This window comes from Tenrec ecaudatus, chromosome 11 (assembly GCF_050624435.1).
Source record: "Tenrec ecaudatus isolate mTenEca1 chromosome 11, mTenEca1.hap1, whole genome shotgun sequence".
Taxonomy (NCBI): domain Eukaryota; kingdom Metazoa; phylum Chordata; class Mammalia; order Afrosoricida; family Tenrecidae; genus Tenrec; species Tenrec ecaudatus.
Genome location: NC_134540.1, coordinates 67,287,970 through 67,314,386, shown reverse-complemented (window position 1 = coordinate 67,314,386; position 26,417 = coordinate 67,287,970). Strand labels below are relative to the sequence as shown.

Sequence of the window (26,417 nt, the reverse complement as noted above, 5' to 3'; positions counted from 1 at the left end):
TTTAGAGTTCATCTCCAGAATAGATTTGATGCACTGAACACTAATGATGACAGGAGGCCAGATGAGCTCTGGGATGACATCAAGGCCATTCTGCATGAAGAAAGCAAAACTCGCGGCCGCGGCGCGGAGGGGAGCCCGGCGGCTGCATTTAAAATGTTCAGCAGGGACGTCGTGCAGACCCGCGGCTGGCTGGCCCCGAGGACGGAGCGAAATCGGGGCTCGGGCCGCCCCCGCCGCTCCCCGGCCCTTGGCGCGCGCGCCGCCGGAACAGCCCCCGCCCGCGCCCTTTCCCGCCGCCGGGAGCCGGGTTGGCGGAGCGCGTCCGGAGCCCGCGGGCCGAGCTCGCGCTGCAGAGTGCCGGGAGCCCGCGGGCCGAGCTCGCGCTGCAGAGTGCCGGGAGCCCGCGGGCAGCATGACCGTTGCCGCCGCCCGGGCCGCCGCGCCGCGCGCCCGCCAGCACGTGTTCCTGCTGCCAGAATATTTGAAAGATACTTCAGAGAAGATGAAATGTGGCCTTCTCTTTGTGAAACTGGTTAATCCGTGTTCAGGGGAAGGAGCCATGTACTTGTTTGATCTAGATCTACAGAAGCTGTTTGAAATAAAAGTCTTCAAGGAGAAATGCCATTCTTGGTTCATAAACCAGTCAGTTCAGTCAGAAGGCCATCTACATTTTGCCACAGCAGTGGATCCTTTATTTCTGGTTCTCCACTATCTTATAAAAGCTGATAAAGAGGGTAAATTCCCAGCCACTGGATCAAGTTGTGGTGGATGATATATTTCCAAATTGCATCTTGTTGCTGAAACTTCCTGAACTTGAGAAGTCACTTCACCATGTGACAGAGGAAAAAGAAATAAACAGCAGAAAATATTACAAGTACAATAAAGAGAAGACATTGAAGTGGCTAGAAAAAAAGCTGAAGCAATACTTCAGCAGCCTTAAAAACCCATAACATAAATGTCGGTGCCCGAGTCCAGTCTGCATGTTTCTCAGGTGACCAAGTATCCAGTGATAAGGAAGAGGATTGTATTCGTTATGCCCATGGTTTGATATCTGACTACATTCCTAAAGAATTAAGTGATGACTTATCTAAATATTTAAAGCTTCCAGAACCTTCGGCTTTATTGTCCAGCCCTCCATCAAAGAAAATAAAATTGTCTGATGAGCCTGTAGAAGCAAAAGAAGATTATACTAAGTTTAAAACTAAAGATTTGAAGACAGAAAAGAAAAATAGCAAACTGACTGCGGCACGGAAGGCTTTGGCTAAAGTCGACAAGAGTGGGATGAAGAGAAAGATTTGAAACTTTGAAAATAACATCTAGAAACGCTTTGCTTTTGCTTTTTAACATGTCCTGCTTTCTCTCGTCCTCCACACCACAGTACTTCCTGATCCTTAATGGCCACTTTTGGAAGATAGAGCCAAAAAAAATGTCCACAAATAAGCTAACGCGCAATTTTCATATTCAGTTGAACAATCTCTGTATTTTATTTTTATGTTCCTGGATATGCAAAAGCAATTGTGTAATTGTATGGCCGGTGGCCTTTGGAGTCTTGTTCGACATGGGGAAGCGTAATCACGAGGATAGAATAAGCAGCCGAGTCCCTCAATAAAATATGACAGCCTTTCAAAAAAGAAAGAAAAACTCACTGCCATCAAACCAATTCGGATTCATAGCAAGCCTATAGGACCTGCCCCATGGATTTCCAAGTCTGGGACTCTTTATGGGAGTAGAGAACCTCGTGTTTCTCCCTAGGAGCTGGCTGGGAGTTTTGAACTGCTGACCTTGCAGCAGCCCAACTCCTAACCATTACGCCACCAGGGCTCCCCTTAAAGGAAGCAAAAGCAGATTAAAAGGACAGGAAGAAGGTTTTGAGTTTCATTGTTGTTACACTGAACCCTGAGTGGCCCATCTCCTCCTCACTACCCCTCTGGAAGGGGTGTTCAGCTCTCTACAGGTGGGCATTGGGTCCCCATCATGCACTCCCCCTCTTTCACGGTGATGTGATTCTCACCCCCACCCCACCTTTGTTGTTGGAGACCTGGTCTCCTATGTCCTTCATGGTCACCTATGTTGGTGTGCTGCTTCCGTGTGGGCTCGGTTGCTTCTGGGCTAGATGGCCGCTTGTTTGCTTTCAAGCCTTTAAGTCCCCAGACGCTATATCTCTCAGTAGCCGGGCACCATCAGCCTTCTTCACCACACTTGCTTATGCACACTTTCGTCTTCAGCCATTATGTGAGGAAGGTGATCACACAATGATTGTTTTTGTTCTTTTGTATCTGCTACATGGTCCATTCAACACCTTGTATTCGCTTAGGCTGTGTGCTTCTTTGTGGGCTTTGTTGCTTCTGAGCTAGATGGCCGCTTATTTGCCTTCAAGCCTTTAAGACCCCAGACGCTATATCTTTTTTTGATAGCCGGGCACCATCAGCTTTCTTCACCACATTTGCTTACACACACGGCTGTCTTCAGTGATCATGTCGGGAAGATGGGTATCCTGCAATGGCTGCTTAGCAGGGCGAGGTGCTATTGTATTAGGGGATTATGCATGAGGAGGCCCAATGTCCATCTGCTACCCTACTACTGAACCTATAAATATATGCATATAAATCTATTGCCCCCGAAACTCAAAACCTTCCTCTAGTTCCTGAACGCTTCCTCCCCCCTCCAATCATCATGACCCCAATCCTACCTTGCCTTGCGGACCTGGTTGTACCAGAGGATGTACAGCGGTGCAGTGGGGATCTGGAGGCACAGGGAATCTAGGACAGACGAACCCTTCAACACCAGCGGTGGGAGTGGCGACACCAGGAGGGAAGGGCATGTAGAAAGGGAGAACCGATCTCGGAGATCTATGTGTAACCTCCTCTCTGGGAGATTGGCAAGGGGGAGGCGGGTGAGGGGAGACGCCGGGGAGTGTAAGATAAGATATAATAATTATTTATAAACTATCAAGGGACCAGGGGTGGGATCGGGGAGGGAGGGGGATGGGGGGAAAAAAAGGGAAACCGAGCTGATTCCAGGAACCCAAGTGGAAGGTGAATTATGAGAGTGACGAGTGCAACGAATGTATAAGGGTGCTTTGCTCATTTGATGTATGTACAGATTGTGATAAGAGCCTTATGAGCCCCAATAAAAAGATTAAAAAAAAAAGAAAGAGGAAGAAAAAAAATAAATAAAAGTACAGGAAGGAGAGAGAAGCTCAGAATGGATGTCGGCGGGGCGCTGGAGATGGCTCTTGAATGTAGAGCAGCTAGTCAAAGAAGGGAATGGCGACCTCGGAAAGCCGAGCACATCTCAGTGGCCAGCTCGAGAAGACGAGGACTTTAAACGGAATGTGCAAAGACTGGGAGTTGGAAAACCAAAAGGGGAGGACACGCTCAGAGTTTCTCCAGCCGCGATAACTGAAGAAAACACTCCTCAGTCACCAATAGGCAGGCCCATGAAATGAATAACTGTACCAAGGAGGAAGGCATTTCTCAGGACAGTCAACCATGCGAGATCTAAAAACAAAAGGTCAGAAAGCAGAAAGAGGCAGGCAAGACAGACAAACCAAAACCAGGGATTCAGTAATGGAGAGGGCAGGGTGCTGTTGCACTGATTGATTGCAATCAATGTCACAACACAAAATGTGTACACATTGTTGAATGGAAAACCAGTAACCCAAATGGCTCTGTTAACACTCACTCAAGCCATCGTAAAAAGTTAAAAAGAAAACTACAAATGTTCTTAATGTCTTGTGAATGATTTATACTTTTTAAAAATGAAGGATATTCAACTGTTTCTTATACTTTTAAGAACTGTTCATAAAATAATAATATAAATTCATAGACACAGAAAAAGCAAAAAGGTTCTTTGCCACTTTAATTTACATATGTCATTTTCTAAAAATGTATCCCAATATGTCACCAGGGATAATATTGCAGCATGGGATTACGGATGTTTTTTGTTTTCTTCTCTGTGGTTTTCTTTATTTTAAAAAATTCCCATAAGACATCAGACAGTGTAAGACACACAAAAAAATAATAATTTATAAATTATCAAGGGTTTGTGGGGGAAGGAAGGTGGGGGAGGGAGGGGAAAATGAGGAGCTGATAACAAGGGCTCAGATAGAAGGCAAATGTTTTTAAGAATGATGATGGCAACAAATGTACAAATGTACTTGACACAGTGGATGTACGTATGGATTGTGATGAGTTGTATGAGCCTCCAATAAAATGATTTTAAAAAAAGGAAATAGTTTTCATAATAAGTATTCAGCATTACTTATTAGTTTGGGAACTCTTCCTGCCCAGCCCTCACAATGATAGCCGAGACAGACCAAAGTTCCTGTGACTCCGTTATGGTGTACTTGAGTTGCGCCTGCTGTGTGCCGTTGAGTCAGCTGTAACTCATGGCCATCCTGAAGGACTGGCTTGAATGGCCCCATATAGAGATTTCAAGGCTGGGTTCTTTTTTTAAAATTTGTAAATAAAAAAAAATCATTTTGTTGGGAGTTCGTACAACTCTTATCACAATCCATCCATCCATTGTGTCAAGTACATTTGTACATCTGTTTCCATCATCATTCTCAAACCATTGGCTTTCTACTTGAGGCCTTGATATCAGTTCCTCATTCCCCTCCCTCCCCGCTCCCCTTCCCTCATGAACCCTTGATAATTTATGAATTATTATGTCATATCTTACACTGTCCGACGTCTCCCTTCACCCAAGGCTGGGTTCTTTACGAAGCAGAGGGTTACATCTTTCCCAGTCGAGTAACTGGTGGGTTTGAAGCACCAGACTTCGGGTTGGCAGCTGAGTGCTTTAACTAGCATGCCACCACATTGACTTTATCTTAATATAAATCTCTCTTAAGCGTAATTTGACACTTCTTGCTCCAGTGATCTCATGAAACAAACAAACAAAAATTAAGCACTCCCATTACGTGTAAACCTACCGCTGAAACCCTGTGGAACCCTGTTTTATTCTGCCCACACGGGGTCACCAGGAATAGGAGTTAACTTGGCGGCAACTGGGGTTGGTCACGGTAATACGTACTTGTCGCTGCTTCCCTGTAGCACTTAGGAGCTGATCGCTGAGTTCAAATGCTCCCTCGTGTTGGCAATACGCAGTAACTTCTACTGTACACCTGTGTGGTTTGGGGGAGAGAAGTACACAGATGTGGGGCCTTGAGCGGTTAATGCATCTGTAGGGAACTAGTTCCATCATTTCTTACTGTAGTAAAATGAACCTGGGCTTTGGGATCAGAATTGAAGTTTCCCGTTTATTTGTTTGGGAGTAACTATAATTTCCTCACAAAATAGATGTAAACATCAAATGCAATGTGAATTTCCTGACAAATACATAGGACTAAAAAAGAATGACATGTCCTTCCTCTGCATCTGGTGTACTTAAACTATTTGGGAATTTGCTTCTCTCATAAAATGTGATTTTTGTAATGTAGTAAAGCGAGATTCTCTTCACTGACAAAATTTTGATCTTCCACAAACCTTTGAAAGTTGGCTATTACAATGTTCTCATTTCAAAATACGAAAATTTAGCCCCTAGGAAGTTATGTGAGCTGCCCATGGTTACAAGTTCAGGTTTGAGTAGGTGACAGGCCACAGCAAGGGCCCAAATTAGCTCGGCACAACAATCCTTTTCGTCTTCTGTGCTTCCCTGTTGCTGTGTACTTGATCTTTGATTAGGCAGTTTGCCCGGTGGAATTTCCAATTTGTATCTAATTCCATTTACTGTAAGCACTGACCTATCAAGAAACAAGTATTTCCTGTATGCATAACATTGCTGTGGGAGCCAACGAGGATACAAATGTAACCCGACACTCTGCGAACCTTTTGAAACACCCATTCCAATGTCCCAGAAAGAAGACAGCCCACACCGAGCGTTGGGGAGATTGGAAGAACTAGAGCTTTCATATGCAGGACTACTTCTGGCAACATAAAATAGTATAACCACTTTAGGAAACAACTGGGCAATTTCTTAAAAAGTTGACCCAGTCATTCTATTCTATTCCCATTTATTTATTTACCCAAGAGAACTAAAAGCATATATGTATACAAAAAGCAGTACAGGAACGCGCAATTGGGTTAGTTGCTGCAAACTGAAACCACCCAAATGGTACCAACAAGTGAACGCCAAAACAAGCCATGGTAGACCCTACAATGGGAGAGTGCTCAGCAAGAAGAAAAGAGTTGCCTCTTGCTACACACAAAAACACAGGCAAGTCTTAATTTCCCCCCAAAAGTGTGTACACAAAAAGAACACACCATATTGTTTCACTTATACAAAATTCTAGAACGTGCAAGTGAATCTAAAGGGACAAGAACCCCCAGTAGTTGTCTGGGATTGGGGCAGGACACCTTTGGCAGCATTGGACCCGTTCGTGATCTTGATTAGATCAGTCGTTTCTCTGGTGTATCTACATGCCCAAGTTCTCATATTGTATGATGTATTGCATTGTGTTGTATTATATGTACGCATCGTTCATTATCACCATCTATCAATACACTTGCTTTCAAAGTTATAAATAGAAAAACAAAAAGAGATAGAAGAATGCAGACTTTCTGGACCTCATACTTGTGTGGGTAGAAGGGAATCTGAGTAACAGGAATATTTCTGTTTCTTTGGCTCCTGTGACCTTTGACCAAGCTTCCTGCATGTCTTAGAGTCCTTGGAAGGTAGCTCACATGGACCCAGAACCAGAGTCCCCACCTGGCACCGCTCCTCCTGTTGCGGGGAGCCGCCCCCGAAGCTGGTGGGAGGCCACCAGCACTGGCTCTGCTGCCATTGACCAAAAGGAGATATTGATGCTTATGCCAGAGGGCTGGCTCTGCTGACGTAGGAAGTGGAAGGCAAGTGGACCTCCCTCCCCCCATCTCTCTCTGTATTCATGTAAAAGGCGCCACAGCTTCCTGTCAGTGCAGGAGAAAACGTTCACATGTAGACCTCCGCTTTGTCCTGGGCAGCCTGCCTCACAGAATCGGATGGCAGGATGGCCTCTGCCCCCTTCCTCCTGGCCTTTGTGTGCTGCAACAGAAAGACCACTAAGGAGACATGCCACACCGTTGTGTCACCTCCTGATCCAAGCTCTGCACACTCTCCCCACCCCCGCTTACAGATCAGCTCATGCCAATGAATGACTTCCTGCTGCTTGTCCCACCAAATCATCAGACATGCCTGAACGGGCTGTACCCAGATCGTGGACATGGTCCAGCTTCAGCGGGCACTCCCATCCCACAGGGGAGCCTGGGCATTGGCCATTTCCCAGTTCTTCTTCCTAGCATCCACATGAGACAGCAACGGAGGGGGCAGAGGCGAGAGGCGAGAGAGGGAACAGATACCATATGGTCTCCACCCCAGAGCAGTAGGCCAGGCTTGGCTAGGGCAAGGGGAGAAACTTGGAATGGTGTGCGAGATTGTTGATTTTCCTCCTCACCCCTCGCCTTAATCCTCAAGGTTTTTTTCCCTCCCCAAACATCCGGATCCATTGAAAGCACTGCACAGTGAAACCATTTCCCTAAACCAATAACCCTTGGATTTTGCTGCGCTTCCTTCCACCCCCCACCCCCACATGGGCGAATGGTGCAGCCTTGCTCTTGAATCGCCATTTTCCTGAGTATGCATACCTGTGGGGTTGAAGTTTTAATTTTGATATAAGTTTCAAGTTTTGTTTTGGAATCGGTAGCCTCACCTGGAAATGTATTTATTTCTTTGAAATGTATTTTAATTACAAAAAATGCGACTGCTTTTCTTTTCTTTTCAAATTTGATTAAACATATATATCTATATCTATATATATATATCTCACAGGTCTATCATTGTATGATTAAGTCAGGCCAACAGTCCATTCATTTTGCTACCCGTGTTCAGCTCCTCTGCCTTCCCCATCAGTCAGCTCCCACCCTCTTTCCCCATCTCTTCCTCCCCGTTTGGTATATAATCTATTGTTTTTCTTAATGATTGACTGGCCTTGCTGCTCTTTGAGATGTTCATTTTATGGGTTAACACTTGTCTTCCTAGGTTGAAGATAAGAATGTTTAGTTTTTCTTATTCCTCATTCCAGTCTCCCCCCACTTCCCTGTGGCACCCTCCTCCTAAGGAACATACATTTTGTGATTGTTCCACGCCGTCCGGTTGGCTCTGACGCGTCAGGATCCCTCCTTTGTCTGCGGAGAACTGCTTCCTAGGGTGGCCCAAGTTTGCCTTCCAGAAGCTTGTTGGTTGCCAGCCTTCCTTTGGTGTTGCCTCTGGGTGGGCTTGAACTGCCAACCTTTGGGCTAGTAGCTTAACCGCTTGCAACATCTGAGACTGCCCTCCTGATATAATTTTCTTAAATCAGTCATCAGTGTTTATGCAATGATGCATGATCGATGCTGTTCAGAGCTGAACTATTTGGCAAACCACGGACCTTTCCTTTCCAGGAAAGGTTTTATTTTCCCATGAGCTAATAAGTATCTCCCCCCATCTCTTTCACTTTTTAGTTTTTTATATGCTTATCACCAGGGATAGATACCTCTTCTGTTGGCAAGCCTCATAGAGAAAATGATTGAAACATGACAAATACAAAATAGGTACCCACACTGCCTCTTTCGCCAGTTCAGACTCGTAGCTCTACAGTGCTTGCGAGGCTGTAGGAGCAGGTAGCTCCTCCCTGCTTCTGAGGGGCTCGTGGATTTGAGCATCTGGCATTCTACCGACCAGCCCAATGCTTACTCAACAGTGCTGCCATAATTGGGATAAAATAGGTACCAAGCCCAAACCAAACTCACCGACACCCCGTTGATGCTGACCTATGGAGAACCTGTAGGACACGGTTGAATTGCACCTATGGATTCCTGAGACTATAACTCTTTACAGAAGTAAAAACCCTGTCTTTCTTCAGAGGAGTGTGACCGGTGGTTTGAACTGCTGACCCTGGGACCGCAGCACAGTGCATAGCCACAGTGAAGCAGGACCTCGCAAAGAGCCTTTGCAGGTGAAGGGTCCTGAACTTTAAACTTAACTAGCTTCACAGGACATCTACCTCTGATTGCCATTCATTCAAATATAGAATTTCCTTGTATTTTCAAATCTCAGGATATTTGAATGCATGAAGCAATTAAAAAATATTACCAAAAAAATTCTCATAGTTTTCGGAACTGCTCCAGTTTGTCTCAGTGGCTTCCATGACTGGCGTGCACAGCTCGTGTTGGTCTCTCCTGTCGCCTCACTCCCGCCCTGGGTCTTCCCCTGCTGGCTTCTCAGGATGCTTCTCTGTCATCATCGACGTTTCTCGTTTCACCGGTGGCTTATTGGGAAAAGATGTACATGGATGAACATTTTTAAATAACTGGCTTATCTGAAAATGCCTTAATTCTACCCTGCCACTTGATTGATATTTTGTCTGAATATATAATTTTATGTTGGGAATAATTCCCTTTCACGCTTAATTTATTTATTTATAGAGTTTTATTAGCACAACATTCACATATCATATGATTAAATGGTTCAATCATATCAAGAAGAGGTGCACAACCATCCCCACAAATTTAGAACATTTTCTTCTTTCTTGTACTCACCATTATTAGTTCCCCAGTCCCCCTTACCTCCCTGACACCGCCCCCCCCCCCCCCCAAGAAACCATTAACCCAGTGATGGTCTCTATAGATTTACCTATCTTGGATTTCATAAACAGAAAAAATATACACACAAAAAATACCCAAAGGAACTCACAAAAAACTAACAACAGCAACAAAGTAAAACAAAGAAAATCCTCAGTTGCAAAGAAAATACTGAAAAACTAGAAAAAAATTAAAAATAGGTCAAAATAGGGATCAAGTGATAAAGTGTTACATTAATATAACTACATCTGCAGGACCCCTGGTGGTGTCGTGGTGCTGCTCGGCTGTGATCTTCAAGGTCAGCAGTTCAATACCACCAGCTGCCTTTCTACTCCTGTAAAGAGTTACAGTCTCTGAAATTCACAGGGGCAGTTCTATCCTGTCCTATAGGGTCATCCATGGCAGTGACTATTTTTTCACTGTGATTTTTTTTTTTGGACATCTGCAACAATCCACTTTCCAATGCACTCTGAATGATGATAGGCTTGTCACATCCCTGGTCTATAGTCAGAAGGTATTTCCTGGAAGCTTAATCCATGTGAATTTCCCCTTCATTTTTTTTCCAAACTGAAGCAATTTTATAATGTGTCAAAAGGGTAATCAAATGATAAGCTATTACACAGTAGCCTAGCTCTATCTAGCATAGTTGGCTTTACCATGCTTTCTGTTTGATAACAGGCTATCCACATCCTTGACTCTGTCTGTTCCAAGGTACAGAACAGGTGCTCACTCCCTGGACTTTGGTTCAAATCTCTTGCCTTGAGGGCACCCCAAAGAATGGTGGGCTGGGACTGTCATATACTTAATATCTTAATGCTCTTCTTGCTTTTATTATGACACGTATCAATCTGGTGGGCATGGTTCTGCCACTTTCAATGAATATTATTGAAAGTTTTACCCATCACCATCCCCCATTATTTGCGTAAATAGTATCCGGTCACTTAAGAATTTAATCTGTCCAATCAACAATTCCTATGTTGCAGTTTATAACTGGCCTGTACTTGTAGAATTTCATTTTCTCAGCAGTGCTTTTAATTCTATACCATTGGCTAAATTAATTACTTTATTATTATTTTAATAGAGTTAACTTCAGCAGGAGATGATTGATAATTTTCTGTAACATAAAACGACAATGTTGTCTCTAAGGTGAACCAGAGACATATATAAATCATAGATATATGAATGGATTTGGGCTTGCACTTAAGTCTAGCCCCAATCTAACAACAATTAGTTCTTACGACATGGCCCTGCTTCATGCTCAACCATATAAAGAGTTCACTGAAGATACGGTTGCTCTAGCAACGTGTGGCGAAGAAACTAGATGGGTCCCGGCTATCAGAAAGAGTATCACCTGTGATCTTAAAGGCTTGTTTTCAAACAAGCAGCCATCTGAGGCATCAATTAAATCCATGTGAAAGAAGCCTTCCAGCCTGTGTGATCCAAGGATTTAAAAAATATATAGTCCAAACCCAAATGAGGGAATGGGATCAGAGATTAGATTGTGAACACCTGGTTTGCAGAACGCCATCAATGACAGTGGAAGCCCCAAGTCCATCTGCAGGGTGCACATCGACCAAGCCTCCGATGAGTTCCCTTCACATTTCTGAAGAGATGGCTTCACTTCTTTTTTCTCTCCCCTAGATGTCAACATTGCTGCTGAGAAGCTTGACAGCCGTCAAATGCCTGATTCTAGGTGACGTTGCTTTCTCTTTGGGAAATTGTATTCTGCAGGGATGCAGGGGATACCACAGGTCACTTCAGAATGGGGTGAAGTGCTTTGGAGTCAGGCAGCGGGGCCTTCTAGGAGAGAAGAGTGGAGGGGGCAGGGAAGAGAGTCAGTGCTGAGCCTGCAGGTGGGGGTGTTCAGGGGGTGGAGTCAGGAGAAGATCTTTTGGACAACTGAGCCCACAGGACGTCAGCCCATGATGTGCAGCAGCCCAAGGCCCAGGAAGACGTATCCTGTGAAGAGCTAGAAAGTTCTTTCTCACACAGGGAGGTAAGAAGCTAATGAACTGGGGTCAGGTTTGGGAAGCAGGCTCGAGTAGGGACTACTAAATTCTTGTTGAAATGATTTTAAACATTCGGGTCTCAGAAAAAGGAACCCAAGACCTCCCAAGAATGGAAGGTAAGGCAGAAAGGTAGCTGGGACTCAGGATCAGGCACCTATGGTGCCATGCCCTACTGTCTTTCAGGGACTCCGCTGAGGTCACGCAATCACGGGAGATTATAACTTTGTTAATAATATCCACTTCCTCCTCTTTCGATGAATGTTTAAAGGTCACCATTTCCTCTTGCAAAGGAAGTTTCACAAATATTCCATTTCCAGCCTTAGAAATAGCATGATAGTAAGATACTGCAAACTCCAGCGTTGGGGAATTCCCAAGGAAGCCAGGGCAGAGCTCTGGTGGTGACAAAGTGAATTCAGAGCGATTACTCACGGGTAATAGCAGTAGCAAGAGCAGGAACCAGAATTTCCCAGCTCCCGTTTGCTAAGTCAGCCTCAAGGCATTTCCATTTTCAACATAGCTATGGATGAAAAGAATTCATATTTCAGACATATGGCTCCACCCATGGTTTGCTTAGAGGCCTGTTGTCTCTCTTACCTTTCTCTGGGATGGCGGATGAAAATGCTTCTGATCCTCTTCTCTGGACAGGGAAACCCACGTGCCGATTCTGTGCTTGAGCTGCATTCATTTATAAGGCTAAACAGATGGATGTCAAGTAGGCAGACATTCTACAGGCTTTATTCTACTCCGATCTTGTCCTGTCCAAGGATGGCTGAGGAAGGCAATGGCTCTGGGGAGTTGTGCTCTTCCCTTTGGGCAACAATCCAAAGCTCTTTTTGATGGATGGAGGGCCAGTGGTTTAAGCCCTGCCAGTGAGGTGTGCGTCGGCACCGGAGTCCAGGGGACTTAAAAGTGGGAATCCCACACTTTATTCATCACTGGCTCAGGTCCACAGTCAGAGCTTTCCTACCATCTCGAGAAGAAATAACTTTTCCTGTCATACTGAGATAGTTTCATTTCAAAGAAGCGTTTTAATTTTGATTAATAGTTGATTTCCCAATAACCAAGATCCCAACCTGTTGCCGTTGATTTGATTTGGATTCGTGTAGCCCATGTGTTACCGAATAGAACTGCTCCAGAGACTTGTTAGGACAATTATCTTCTTGGCAGTAGATTGCCAGACTTTTCTTCCGCAGTGCCACGAATGAGTTCACATTGTCAGCTACTAACTAGGTCCGTACTTGAGTCCAAACGGTTTTTAATCACCCATGGACCTGATTTTGAGACTTGGTTTAAATTGTGGATATGGTCCCTAGGGGAGGTGGCATTGTGAGTCAGAGCAGGGTCAGAGGAAGCAGTCCGAATGGTAAAGGGGCGGCGGGGAGTGCAGGGCACTGAGAATGCTGCATGCACTGAGAATGCATGAGAAAAAGGGACAAGACTGGATAGGACGAACAAGTGGGTTCAACTTGGGACTCTGCTGCTTGTATGTTCCCTCTTGCCGCCCCCACTGTGATGATCATTAAAAGTAGTCAGCTAGAACTCCCTGCTCTTTCCACCTCAGTGCCAAGCCTAGTAGTCTTTCACTCTAGGACGGTGGAAAAAGTGTTTCTGAGGGTAATCTCGCCTCTTCTGAATCTTACCTCCCAGAGCCTGCCCAGGCCGCTTCTCTCGTGCTCACCGCCAACCTCTCCCTCTCTCCTGGGTCGCTGCCAGCAACTGCAGACATGTTTGCCTGTCTGCCCTGGTGATGAGCAACTGCCTTGAGTCACGCCCCTCTCCAGGCACCGCCCCACCGCACTTTGCTGAGTTCTCTTGCAGCAAGTTATCGCATTTTGCTGCTTATAACTAGCCCATTATCTCATTTATATAAAGTTATCTCACTTCCATGTTTATATTACCCATTCTTCATTTCATCCGGGGTGGGGGGGGGATGGTTCTGCATTCCCCGTTGCTCTGAAACTTTCATGCCAAGACCACGTGGACCTCCAGCTGGACAAATTCAGTGGCCACTCCTCTGTCCTCATCTCCATCCATTGCTCGGCAGTCCTGGATACACATGACTACTTTCTGCTCTTTGAAACGCTTCCTTAGTTCGGTTTCTGTAACAACCCGCTTCTCTGGCTTACTTTTTACTTTCCTCTGTCTGTGGCTTCCCTACCCAATGGCCTTTTCTGGATTGCCCTCCGCTCTCACGCTTCTCAAGGTTGGCCTTGGCTTCATGTATCAGGACCATTTCTAAGTGTATAGCTCCAGTTTGAGCACTTTTTCAGAGCTCAGGTGGGACTTAGCCGATTGCTTTCATCTTCACTTGAATAGCTAATTGGCATCTAAAAGCGAACACGTGCAAAAGAGATCTCTTAACTTTCATCTCCTCTAATCCTGTTCGTCACCTGGCCTTCCCTACTCCAGAAAATGACACCAAGATTGACTCAGGGATTTAGTTTCGTGGGATTGTTGTAACATGTCACAAATTTTGTGGCTTAGAAAACAGAAATAATGTCACTGTCAACGTGACATTCAGCTGGCCATAGTGGGCCATGGGCTTTCTCTCCTTGAACCACGACTTATCTGTAACTTGGTGGAGAAGGCTCCGGTGCTGGTAAACACTGCTGTGACTTATTTGAAGCCTCAATTGACCACAGTTTGGCACTCTGCCACAGGGGAGCTGGTTTTCCACCTCCTGCTGAGCTCCCTGCAGCTATTTAGAGCCTGAGAAATGTAGTCAATAGTGCCCATACTTGTTGAGGCAAACAGCTCACAGGTAAGGAAGCTCTGTTGAATGGTTTGGTGACCACTGAAGCAAGGCTGTGGTTTTATATCGGCACGATCAAAGGCAAGTGAGGTATCATTGGTTACGTTGTTTGAAGGCCAGCCTTTAACATCTGATGATATTTGGTTCACTACTGAATGTTCATGGACCACGTGTGATCAGACTGCTCTCATAAAATAGGTAATTCCAAATAAAAAAATAAAGGAATATATTCTTGCACAGTTTTAGAGGTCTGAAGTCCAAAATCATTGAGTTAAAATTAAGGTGTCAGTGAAGCCACACTGCATCTGGAGATTCTAGGATAAACTCTGTTCCTTACCTCTTCCAGCTTCTGTTGGCTGCCAGCAAGCACTCTTTGGCTTGTGGCCACATCACTCTATTCCTCTACTCCCAGTCTTTGTGGTCAAATGGTCTTGTCTTCTTCTGAATAAGAATACCCCCTACCTTCTTCTTACAAGGAGATTTGTGTTAACATTTAGTCCCACCTGGATAAAACAGAGGAATCTCATCTCTAGATCCTTAATCATGGCTACAAACTCTTTTAAGATTCTGGGAACTAGAGCATAGACATCTTGTAGGGCAATATTGTTCAGCAGACCCAGGTGTTCCTAGGAAAAATTTAAGAGGTTATCTTACCTATTTTCCTCATAGCCAGATTAAATCTAGGATTATGTACATCAGTTCTACACTCTAATTAATATCCCAATTCTTTTCACTCTCTCTTTCTTTACCATATAGATGCTTGGACACCTAATAGTCCACAGATGCACTAGCCTTCTCAGTGGTTTCTCTTTGCTTCGACTTTTCTGTTCTCCACTCATACTTGAGGGGATGTTTAGAAGCATACATCTGGTACAGTCACTTCCCCCCCCCCCCCACTCAAAACCATCTAGTGGTTTCCCAGTGATCTTAGAATGAATCTTGAACTTCGCAGTATGGCTCACAAAGCCCTCATGGTGGTGGTCCTTTTCTCTCAGCTCTCAGTCCAACCTCCCTCAGTGATATGTGCCAGCTACTCATACTGTTCAGGTAGCTGACTACATGCATCACTTTCCAACTCCACATTCAGTAACATCACTAATGTGAAGGAGACATGATGAGAAGATTTACATCTTGAAAGTTGGCAAATGCTACAAACCCGGATGTTATTATTAAATTTAATCCTCAGAAACCTACTTGTTAAAACAGTTTCTAGTATCTTCCTAATAATGTTCCATCATCTGAGGTGCCTCTGAGCCTTTTCTAGGAGAATTCAATAGGACTTTAAGGGAGTTGGAAGCAAAACACAGTAACACTTGGAGTTTCGCAGAGGATTGCTCTGAGAGAAATTTCCAGGACCAAGGCAACTCAGCTTGTTTGTCTGAGAGGTCTAACATGATTAATGAGGTAAAACAAATAAAAACCACCATAGTAAGGGGGGGAAATATTAAAGAACTAGAGGATCATTATGTGGTTCATCAGTGCTATACCACACTCTGGATTTATCATCCTGTCTGTGTGGCCTTTCTGAGAGGGACTGTCCAATTATCTTACAGGTGGTTTTGGGGTCTCCAAAACTACATCCTCGCCCCTTCACATCAATTTGGTAGCTTGTTTTGAACTTCTGATACCTTTTCCTACTTGTTTAACTACAAGCCTCTAAGACCCCAGAGCAGGAACATTGCCCTCAAGGATTGGCACATCAGAATGAGGTCTACTCTCGGTCTCTCTTTCCTGTGGAGATATAAACAATACCTTCCCCTTGGGTTGGTTAGTGCCCTGACACCCCCCCCCCCCACCATTGTCATCGCTTTTCTTCCCCCACCCCTTTGTGGGCCGTAAAAGGATGGGAAGGGGGGGCGTTTGAGAAGATGCCTTTTAGCACAGGTCCGATCTGCATCTGTTTTTGATGACACATAAATCATTGGGTTTGGTCTGGCTCATGCCAGGAAATCTATTCCTCAGCCGGGAAATTGTGTGTTGCGCACATTTTCCCTTATGCACGTTCTGCTGTTTAAACTTACCTTAGTGGATTCATGCTTACTACTTCCCATGGGGTCTCTGCAAATGGATTATGGGCTGTCACTGTCTTCCACAGCCTTGTGGAAACCAGGTGCCCAGAATGTAAGCTATAATACCTTTCCCTCCTCTGATCTTGGATTTTGTTATCTGTGCAACAAGTTTTTATCTGGTCTTTCTGCTTGCACTTTTGACATTCTCCCTTCCGGCCATCACAGTGATAGGAGATTTTAAAACCATTTATCAGATTAATCCTTCCATGCTTAAGATACTCCACTGGTTTTCCATGACACACTTAGAATAAAGCCCAAGCTTTTTAGACCAATCGCTTGCAAACCAAGCCACTCCACCCCCACCCACTCCACCCTGAGACCTGCTCCTTGCTTGCCTATAGGACCTTTTCTTCAACCCTCTTTACCATGTTCTTTCCCACTTTGACCTTCTTGCTATGCCTCATTTGTGTCAAGCCCACTTCCAACCTCAGGGCTTCACACCAGAAACTTCCTCTTCCTGTCATGCTGTTTCTCAGATTGTTGCATGATTGGCACCTTCTCTTCCTTTCAGTCTCTGCTTAAGCCACCTTCTGAGAAGGCGCTTCCCCGAGCACCTGTGTTCACCCAGTTATTCCTCTCCCAGATCAGGAACTAAACCAGAGAATCCTTTAGTTGATGATCAGTTCCTCCTCAGCCCCCTTGTATTCCAGCTTCTTACTTGTTTGGCAGAGCTCAATTGGGTGTTATCACTACTGTCACCTGACACCCTGAAATCAGTTGTAATCACTTTGGGATTAATTCCAATTCTATAAACACAGCACCAGGGGAAGCAGTCACATGAGTTCTAGAAAGAATGTCAGAGGTTATTTTTAAAAAAAATCATTTTATTGGCAACTCATACAACTCAGCACAATCCATCCATCCATCTATTGTGTCAAGCACATTTGTACATTTGTTGCCATCATCAGATTCAAAACATTTTCTTTCTACTTGAGTCTTTGGTATCAGCTCCTCATTTTTTCCTCTCCCTCCCCCCACCCCTCCCTCAGGAACCCTTGATAATTTATAAATTATTATTTTGTCATGTTCACACTGTCTGACATCTCCTTTCACCCACTTTTCTGTCATCCATCCCCCATGGAGGGGGTTATATGTAGATACCTGTGATTGGTTCCCCCTTTTCTGCCCCCACCTTTCCATTCCCTTCCTGTTATTGCTATTCTCTTTATTGGTCCTGAGGGGTTTATCTGTCCTGGATTGCCTGTGTTTCCAGCTCTTATCTGCACCAGTGTATATACTCTGGTCTAGCCGGATTTGTAAGGTACAATTGGGATCATGATAGTGGAGGGTGTGGGGAAGCATTAAAGAACTAGAGGGAAGTTATATATTTCATCATTGGTATACTGCACCCTGACTGGCTCCTCTCCTCTCTGAGACCCTTCTGTAAGGGGATGTCCAGTTGCCTACAGATGGAGTTTGAATCTCTACTCCACACTCCCTCTCATTCACAATGATATGATTTTTTGTTCTTTGATGCCTTATGCCTGATCCTATCAACACCTCATGATCATACAGGCTGGTGTGCTTCTTCCATGTGAGCTTTTTTGCTTCTGAGCTAGATAGCCCCTTGTTTATCTTCAAGTCTTTAAGATCCCAGGCACTATCTCTTTTGATAGCCGGACATCATCAGTTTTCTTCACCACATTTGCTTATGTACCCGCTTTTTCTTCAGCGATCATGTCGGGAAGGTGAGCATCACGGAATGCCAGTTTGATAGAACAAAATGTTCTTGCATTGAGGGAGGACTTGAATAGAGTCCCAATGTCCATCTGCTACCTTAATACTAAACCTATAAATATATGCACATAGATCATTTTCCCCTTGTCATATAGAAATATATTTACATATGTGCATGTCTGTATGGAGACCTCTATAAATGACCTGTTTCCTAGCTCTTCCCTCTGTTCCCTTTGACTTTCCTCTTGTCCCACTGTCATGCTCAGCCTTCATTTGGATTTCAGTAATTGTTTTCTGTTCTGCTGCCCTTGATCAAGCCCTACCAGACCTCTTAAACCTTCCTCACCATTCATTTTGGATCACTCGTTCTTCCCTTGTCCCTGGGTTTGTTAACACCCACTACTTTTCCCCTCACTTCCCCCTCTCCCATGTCCCCCTGGAACCGTTGGTCCCATTGTTTTCTCCTCCAGATTGTTTATGCCACCTATCTTATCTAGATAGACCTGCAGAGATAATAATATGCACAATAACAAACAAAACAAAACAACAACAAAAACCAACGACAAAAAAAGAGAGAAAAGCCTGTAAATAGTTCAAGGTCTGTTTGTTGACCTTTAGGAGTGTTTACCGGACGCGTCTGATGGGGTTTGGCTATAATTTTTATGGAAACACATTACCGGAACTTTTATCCAGAGTTACTGGGTAGGTTTGAACTATCTACTCTTAGGTTATCAGCCAATCCCAGACCACTTGAGCCACCCAGCCTCTTCACATATTTCTATATGTATCTGAATTCCTGATAGTCCTTCCTTTGTTCCAAGGTCTCATGCGAAGTCAACATTCCCATGAACAGGGACTCCATGGCTTCCTTGGATGACCAGGTTCTTCAGGCTGATTTGTAGCATCTAGATGCTCAAGGGATGGTTGGAATCCCCTTGACCCACCGTTCTTGATTCCTGCTTCCCATTCAGCAGAGAGATGGAAGATCTAATATCTTTTTATCTCTGAGGGCTGGTGAGGTTAGGATTCAGATGGTGGTGGCCAAAGGCTGGAGACCATGAGCAGTATTGTCTCTTTCAACACCTAATGAAAGAGTTGGGGCCCTGGAAGCGATCTGCTTCCAGCTGTCAGAAGATGAATGTTCTCAGAAAAGATGAAGTCATCCAGTGATTTGGGAGACAAAGCCTCTGGCTCTCACTGTCTTTACTTCCTCCATCCCATCTTTTCCTCTGGCAGCCCTACCTTTCCCAGTGATTAAAAATTTTTTTTAAAAAACAATTTACTAGGAGCTCTTAAAGATGATGTTACAATCCATAGTTCCATTAGATCAAGCATAATTGCACAATTACTGCCCTCATTTTCAATACACTTTCCTTTCTTCTTGAACCCCTCGGTATCAGCTCCCTTTCTCCCCTCCTTCTCCCACCCACCCTGAACCCTCATATATTATATATTATTGTTGTTGTTTTCCCATAACATCCTCCATTCCATGTTTCTAATCACTTTCCCATGATTGTGCTGCACTTCGTGATTATAGGACAGGCTTTCACATAGGAAACTGATTTTTTCCCCTTATGATTGTTTGTATAAGCCAGTCTTCATGCTTTACCACATAGGAATAGAAAGTTCTCCTGGAGTTCTTACAGAGATAGTTAGTTCATTGGCCTTGCTTCCCAACAGTAATTTAGGATGTAGGATATGAGTGAGGAATGACAGGATCTGGGCGGAGACTCTAGCTGTGGGCCTACACCCCTGGGCTGGCATCACGCCAGCTCTCTAGGACATTCTTACTTTGGCTTTCAGTTGAACAAGATATTTGTGGGTAGCTTAACAAGACAATGAGGGCGGATTAGAAATGATGTCTATGAAGACACATTGACTTACCCCACCACTTTTGACTAGCATGTATTAGCTGCCCCTACCCTGAGTCTGCCTTTCAGAAGAAATATGTTCCTATACATTGGATCAGTTCTCTTGACCCCAATCAAGTACATACGTACTCTAGCCCGAGCTTCTTTCAGCCACAACCTGGGCCCATGGAATCTGAGACATGAAATAAAATTCATCTTTCTTTTCCCTCCCCATTTTCCCATTTTTATTGTGAATGGGATGAAAGTGTACAAAGCAGATCACCAGTTTCCATTCCATTTATATCCATTTTTTTCCTCATTCATTACAATCCTCACAAGGTACCATCACTTATCCTACTTCTTTTTTTAAATTTAATCATTTTATTGGGGGCTTGTACAACTCTTTTCACAATCCATCCATCCATCCATCCATCCATCCATTGTATCAAGCACACGTACACATTTGTTGCCATCCTTATTCTAATAACATCTGCCCTCCACTTGAACCCCTGGCATCAGCTCCCCATTTTTTCCTTTCTTCCCCACCCCACCTCCCTCATGAATTCATAAACCATGACAATTCATAATTCATAAACCTTGACAATTCATAAACAACTATTATTTTGTCATATCTTACACTGTCCAACGTCTCCATACACCCACTTTTCTGTTGTCCATCCCCCAGGGAGGCGGTTATATGTCGTTCCCTGTAATCCATTCCCCCTTTCCATCCCACCCTCTCTTTACCCTCCCAGTATCGCCACTCTCACCGCTGGTCTTGAAGGGATCATCTGTCCTGGATTTCCTGTGTTTCCAGTTCCTATCTGTACCAATGTACATCCTCTGGTCTAGCCGGATTTGTAAGGTAGAATTGGGATCACGATAGGGGGGTCGGGGAGGAAGCATTTAGGAACAAGAGGAAAGTTGTATGTTTCATCATTGCTACACTACGCCCTGACTGGCTTGCCTCCTCCCAGCAACCCTTCTGTTAAGGTGGTGTCCAGTTGCCTACAGATGGGTCTTGGGTCCCCAATCTGAACTCCCCTGTGGAATTATAAAGAGACTTTCCCCCCAGCTTTGTCTCCCCCAAACATATGCCAAACATTAGACGCTGTTTGCCAGCACATGGTGGGAGATCAGATGCATTCACTCCCTGCTATTAAGGACAATGGGCTACTTCTTCCTAAAGGCTTGTGGCCATCAGACTGGCTCACTGTAGGTGGGGTTGATACCCTACTGATCATGCTTTCCATGAAGAGCCAGAGAACAGGTCAAACCTGCTCAGTGACATCCTAACTTAGGCTGCCATCCTGAATCTAGGATCCGCCCATCTTGTCTCATGTGTACCCTTAGTCCCTCCTCTTCCAATAGCATGTGTACCCCTAGGTTATCCCCCTCCCATTACTGTATTAGCCATAGTGTAACCCCTTCCTGTGACATATGTCTTTACCTGTAATTAGGGGACTTGCATGTCCCTTAAAGATATATCAGCCTTGGTTAGCAATAAAGAGACCTCTCTCCCTCTCTCCCTTGCCTCCCTTTCACCCTGGGGCTTTTCCTGTCCTCTCTCCCCTGGTCCTCATTCCCCTGTTCCCTTTCCCCTTGTCCTCGTTCCCCTCACCCTCTCTCCTGCCCTCTGGTCTCCCATCTCCACATGGACCACCAAGCAGGGCTGAGGTGAGCATGCTACCACCAACTGTGTCTGACTCCATTATTTCAATCTCTCTTCTATCTGTTGTGCTTTCTATGACTTTACTATAATCTTTGATATCTCAACCATACAATTGCAGTTACTGAAACTGTGATTAGTTGTGGGGGGCTGGCTTTCCCCCCACACTCCCCTTCATTCACAATGATTTGATTTTTGTTCTTTGATGCCCGATACTTGATCCCCACAAAACCTCATGATCACACAGGCTGGTTTGCTTTTTTGCTTCTTTGTTGCTTTGTGGGCTTTGGTGCTTCTGAGCTAGATGGCTGCTTGTTTACCTTCAAGCCTTTAAGATCCCAGGCACTATATCTTTTGATAGCCAGGCACCATCAGTTTTCTTCACCACTTTTGCTTATGCACCCATTTGTCTTTAGCGATTTTATCTAAAAGACTTGAAGGTAAACAAGCAGCCACTTAGCTCAGAAGCAACAAAACCCACATGGAAAAAGCACACTAGCCTGTGTGATCATGAGGTGTCGAAGGGATCAGGTATCAGACATCAAAGAACAAAAATATCATACCATTGTGAAATTACATTCTTAAGCACTTGCCTTCAACTCTGAGATCCACAAATGTCCTTGGAAACTGAGATCCACAAATGTCCTTGGAGTCATGGTAGTGTGGTGTGTTACCTGTTGACAGATATAAATCTTACCAGATACTGCTGAGTTGACTGAGTCATAGTGCTCCCAGGTGTGTCAGGATAGAACTGTGCTCCACTGGTTTCCAGTGACTGATTAAAAAAAAAAGTCCATCCCCAAGCCTGTGTTCTGGGTGGGTTTGACCTGCCAACTTGTCTGGTTAGCATTCAACACTTGACCGTTTATCTCACCCAGGAATTCTTGCTGAAGGGGCAATCCTTTGCTATCCACTTGATTCTGACTCACAAGTACCTTCTGTAAGGTCTTGAAGCTTTGTATATCTTTATGAAAGCCGACCTCCTCTCTTTCTCCTGCAGTGGCTGATGAGTAGGCAATCTCGTATTTCCCAGTCTATTGAAATGCCACCTGGTACTCAGGGACTTGGGTTGCATTTTGTGCTCTCGGACCCATGGGGGAGGATTCTGGCTCCTCCGTATTGAAATCATCTGACCTTTTCCTCCTAGATGCAAGTCATTTCGGAACAAAGATGCTTAATGCCAAGAAAGGAGGGACTCTTATCAGGGAGATAACCTTGTTCCAAGCTAGAAATATAATTGACCTTTAAAAATCTTTGGCTCCACTGAAGATACAGTGTGGGAATGGTGCCTGATTTGATCCCACCACACCAAGGCAAAACACTAAGGGCGTGCAGCAGAACAGCAAGGGGAACAGAGCAACGAAGTCCCCAGGGAATAAGAAAAATAGATTTTGGGGCCAGGGCATGGCACCCCATTAGACTCAACTGGAAAACACTCCTAAAGGCCAATAAACAAACAGTCCTTGAACTAAGTACAGGCTTTTCTTTTATTCTTTTTGGTATTGTTTTTTTGTCGTCTTTTGTTGCTTTGGTTTGCTTATTTTTGTGCAGGTTACTATCTCCACAGGTCAGTCTAAATAAGATAGGCTGGATAACCAATCTGGAGGAGAAAACATTGGGACTGACAATTCTGGGGGGAAATGGGAGCGAGGGAGTGGGGAGGGGAAGGAAGTGGTGTTAACAAACCCAGGGACAAGGGATCAACAAGTGATCCAAATTGGTGGTGAGGAGGGTATAGGAAGCCTGGTAGGGCTTGATCATGGGTAATGTAACTGAGAGGAATTACTGAAACCTAAATGAAGGCTGAGCATGATAGTGGGACAAGAGGAAAGTAAAAGGAAATAGAGAAAAGAAGGAGGAGGAAAAGGGCATTTATAGCAGACTAAATAAAGGCATGTACATATGTAAATATATTTATATATGAGGATGGGGAAATAGATCTATGTGCATATATTTATAGGTTTAGTATTTAGGTGGCAGAAGGACATTGGGCCTCCACCCAAGTACTCCCTCAATGCAAGAATATTTTCTTCTATTAAATTGGCATTCTATGATGTTCACCTTCCCGACACAATTGCTGAAGACAAAGCAGGTGAATAAGCAAATGTGAAGAAAGCTGATGGTGCCCGGCTATCAAAAGATATAGTGTCTGGTGTCTTAAAGGCTTGAAGGTGAACAAGTGGCCATCTAGCTCAGAAGCAACAAAGCCCACACGGAAGAAGCACACCAGTCTGTGTGAGCACGAGGTGTTGAAGGGATCAGGTATCAGGCATCATCAGAACAAAAAAAAATTATCATAGTGAATGGCGGGGGGGTGGGGTGGGGTGGAGTGCAGAGTGGAGACCTAAGTCCATTTGTCGGCCTCTGGAGATTCCCTCCCAGAGAGGTCTAGGGGAGGAGATGAGTCAGTCAGGGTGCGACGTAGCACCGATGAAGAATACAGCTTTTCTCCAGTTCCTAAATGCTTCCCCTTCCGCCCCCCCCCCCCCCGACTACCATGATCTGAATTCTACCTTGCAAATCTGCATAGAGCAGAGGTTGTACACTGGTGCAGATAGGAGCTGGAGGCACAGGGAATCCAGGGTGGATGATACCTTCAGGACCAGGGGTGTGAGGGGCGATACTGGGAGGGTAGAGGGTGAGTGGGTTGGAAAGGGGGAACCGATTACAAGGATCTACATGTGACCTCCTCCCTGGGGGATGGACAACAGAAATGTGGGTGAAGGGAGATGTGGGACAGAACAAGATATGACAAAATAATAATTTATAAATTATCAAGGGCTCATGAGGGAGAGGGGAGCAGGGAGGGAGGGAAAAAAAGAGGACTTGATGCAAAGGGCTTAAGTGGAGAGCAAATGCTTTGAAAATGATTAGGGCAGAGAATGTACAGATGTGCTTTATACAATTGATGTATGCATTTGTATGGACTGTGATAAGAGTTGTATGAGTCCCTAATGAAATGTTAAAAAAAATAGAACAGGACCAAAAAAAAAAAAAAGAATTACAGTCTTGGAAACTCACAAGGGCAGTTCTACCCTGCCCTCTGGGTTGTTCTGAGTCTCCATTGATTTGAAGGCAGCGAGTGAGTGAGTGAGTGAGTGAGTGAGTGAGTGAGTGAGTGAGTGAGTGTGTGTGTGTGTGTGTGCTTGATTTTCCCTATCAATGGTCATTAGAGTTGTTTCCAGACTATTAAAAATTTTTTTGTTTATAAACAATGCATCAGTAAACACCCTGGGATTTATCTTTCTTGGGCATATCTTCTAGCAGTTATTTATGGAAGACACCAAGGAGTGGAATTCTGGGTCATAGGGAATGCTGATTTTATTTTTAGTAGCATCCAATGGTTCTCTAAAATGGCAGAAGTTACCCTCCTACAGGTGACTTGACATCTGGATTCCTCCAAAGGTGAGATGCCTTCATGGCTTGTCATTTAGATGTGGAAGGAGTGGTGGAAATGTGTCCCTCCCACTGAGAAAGGGGACACTATCTCAGAGGCACTCCTAGGAGCCCCTGGGCTTTCTTCCCTGGCCAGCTGTCTGCTTCATCCTGCAGAGTGGGGGTCACAGGTGATCCTTCGCACTGCAGTTCTGAAGCAGACAGAGAGCTGACTGGTGCTCAGCTGGGTGGCAGGGTCTCGGTCCCTCAGCTGCCGCGTGGAGAGCTGTGAGGACAGAGAAGGGAGTCATGACGTGGAGTTGTTCGGACTGGTTTCCTTCTTTGTCCTGCAACAGGTGCTTTCCGCAAATAGATCCCATACTTAATTTTTTTTAATGATAAAAGAGTTTTTAAAAGATTTTTAGCATTTCTGAGAAAAATTAAAAAGAACAAACTCTTTCAAAAAGTGTCTGAAAAATTGCCTTCTTCTCTCCCCTCTCTCCATCAGTTCTCCTGCCCAGCCCTTGGGATCACCTGATTCTTGTCTTACGTACTTTCCAAACAATTTAAGTCTGATGCATACACAATTGGAATGTATATCAGTTTTCTCTGATCTTTGTTGCACAAAAGTTAAGCAATTTTCAGCATCTGCCTTTTTAAATTATTAGTCTATTTTGGAAACCAGTCCACAGGAGTGCAGCGTGCTTTCCCGTTCTTTCCCCTCTGTCGTTTTAGCTGCCCGTTATACGGACATCTCACGTTCATTCAGCCAGTCTCTTGACTGACAGTGGGATTATTTCCTATATTTTACTGTTACAAATGAGGGACAGGGAATATTTCTGGCCACCCATCTGTTTCATGTGGATGTATGCCCATTTGTCTGCAGGATACATCCCCGGAAGTCAAACTGCTGGGCCAACGGGGAAGTGACTTTGCAATATTCGCAGTTATCACCCTTTCCTCCACAGCAGTCACAATGATTTAGACTCCCGCCCCTAATATTTCAGAGTGACCGTTTCCCCACAGGCTTGCCAACAGGGTGCTGTTCAACTCTGGGGGTTGTGCTGTCCCAGCAGAAGGACATTAGTATCTCAAAGGGCTTTTCACTTGCCTTTCCTATCGTGAGAAACATGAAGCATCTTTTCCAATATCCGAGATCGAATCGCATTTTATTTCCCACGGACAGTCTGCTCTTCATATCATATGGGCACGCCTTACCTTTTCTCGTGTCCGTCCTCTCAGCCCCTAGCACAGGCATTTGCTTAATCAATACTGGTTGCATCAACTGATTGTGAAATCATGAGCACAGTTATCATCAACCCTTACTCCCTAAAATGCGCTGGCTGATCATTGAAGTCCTTCAGATGAAGCTTATGTATGAAATAGTGTTTTGTTGAAAAACAGAAATGGAGGAGAG

General features: G+C 44.6%; 1 pseudogene; it reads left to right on the top strand.

Annotated features, from left to right (window-relative positions):
* The first annotated feature begins 362 nt into the window (after positions 1-362).
* Positions 363-1,299, top strand: LOC142460959 (ribonuclease H2 subunit B pseudogene; annotated as a pseudogene).
* Positions 1,300-26,417: the final 25,118 nt, after the last annotated feature.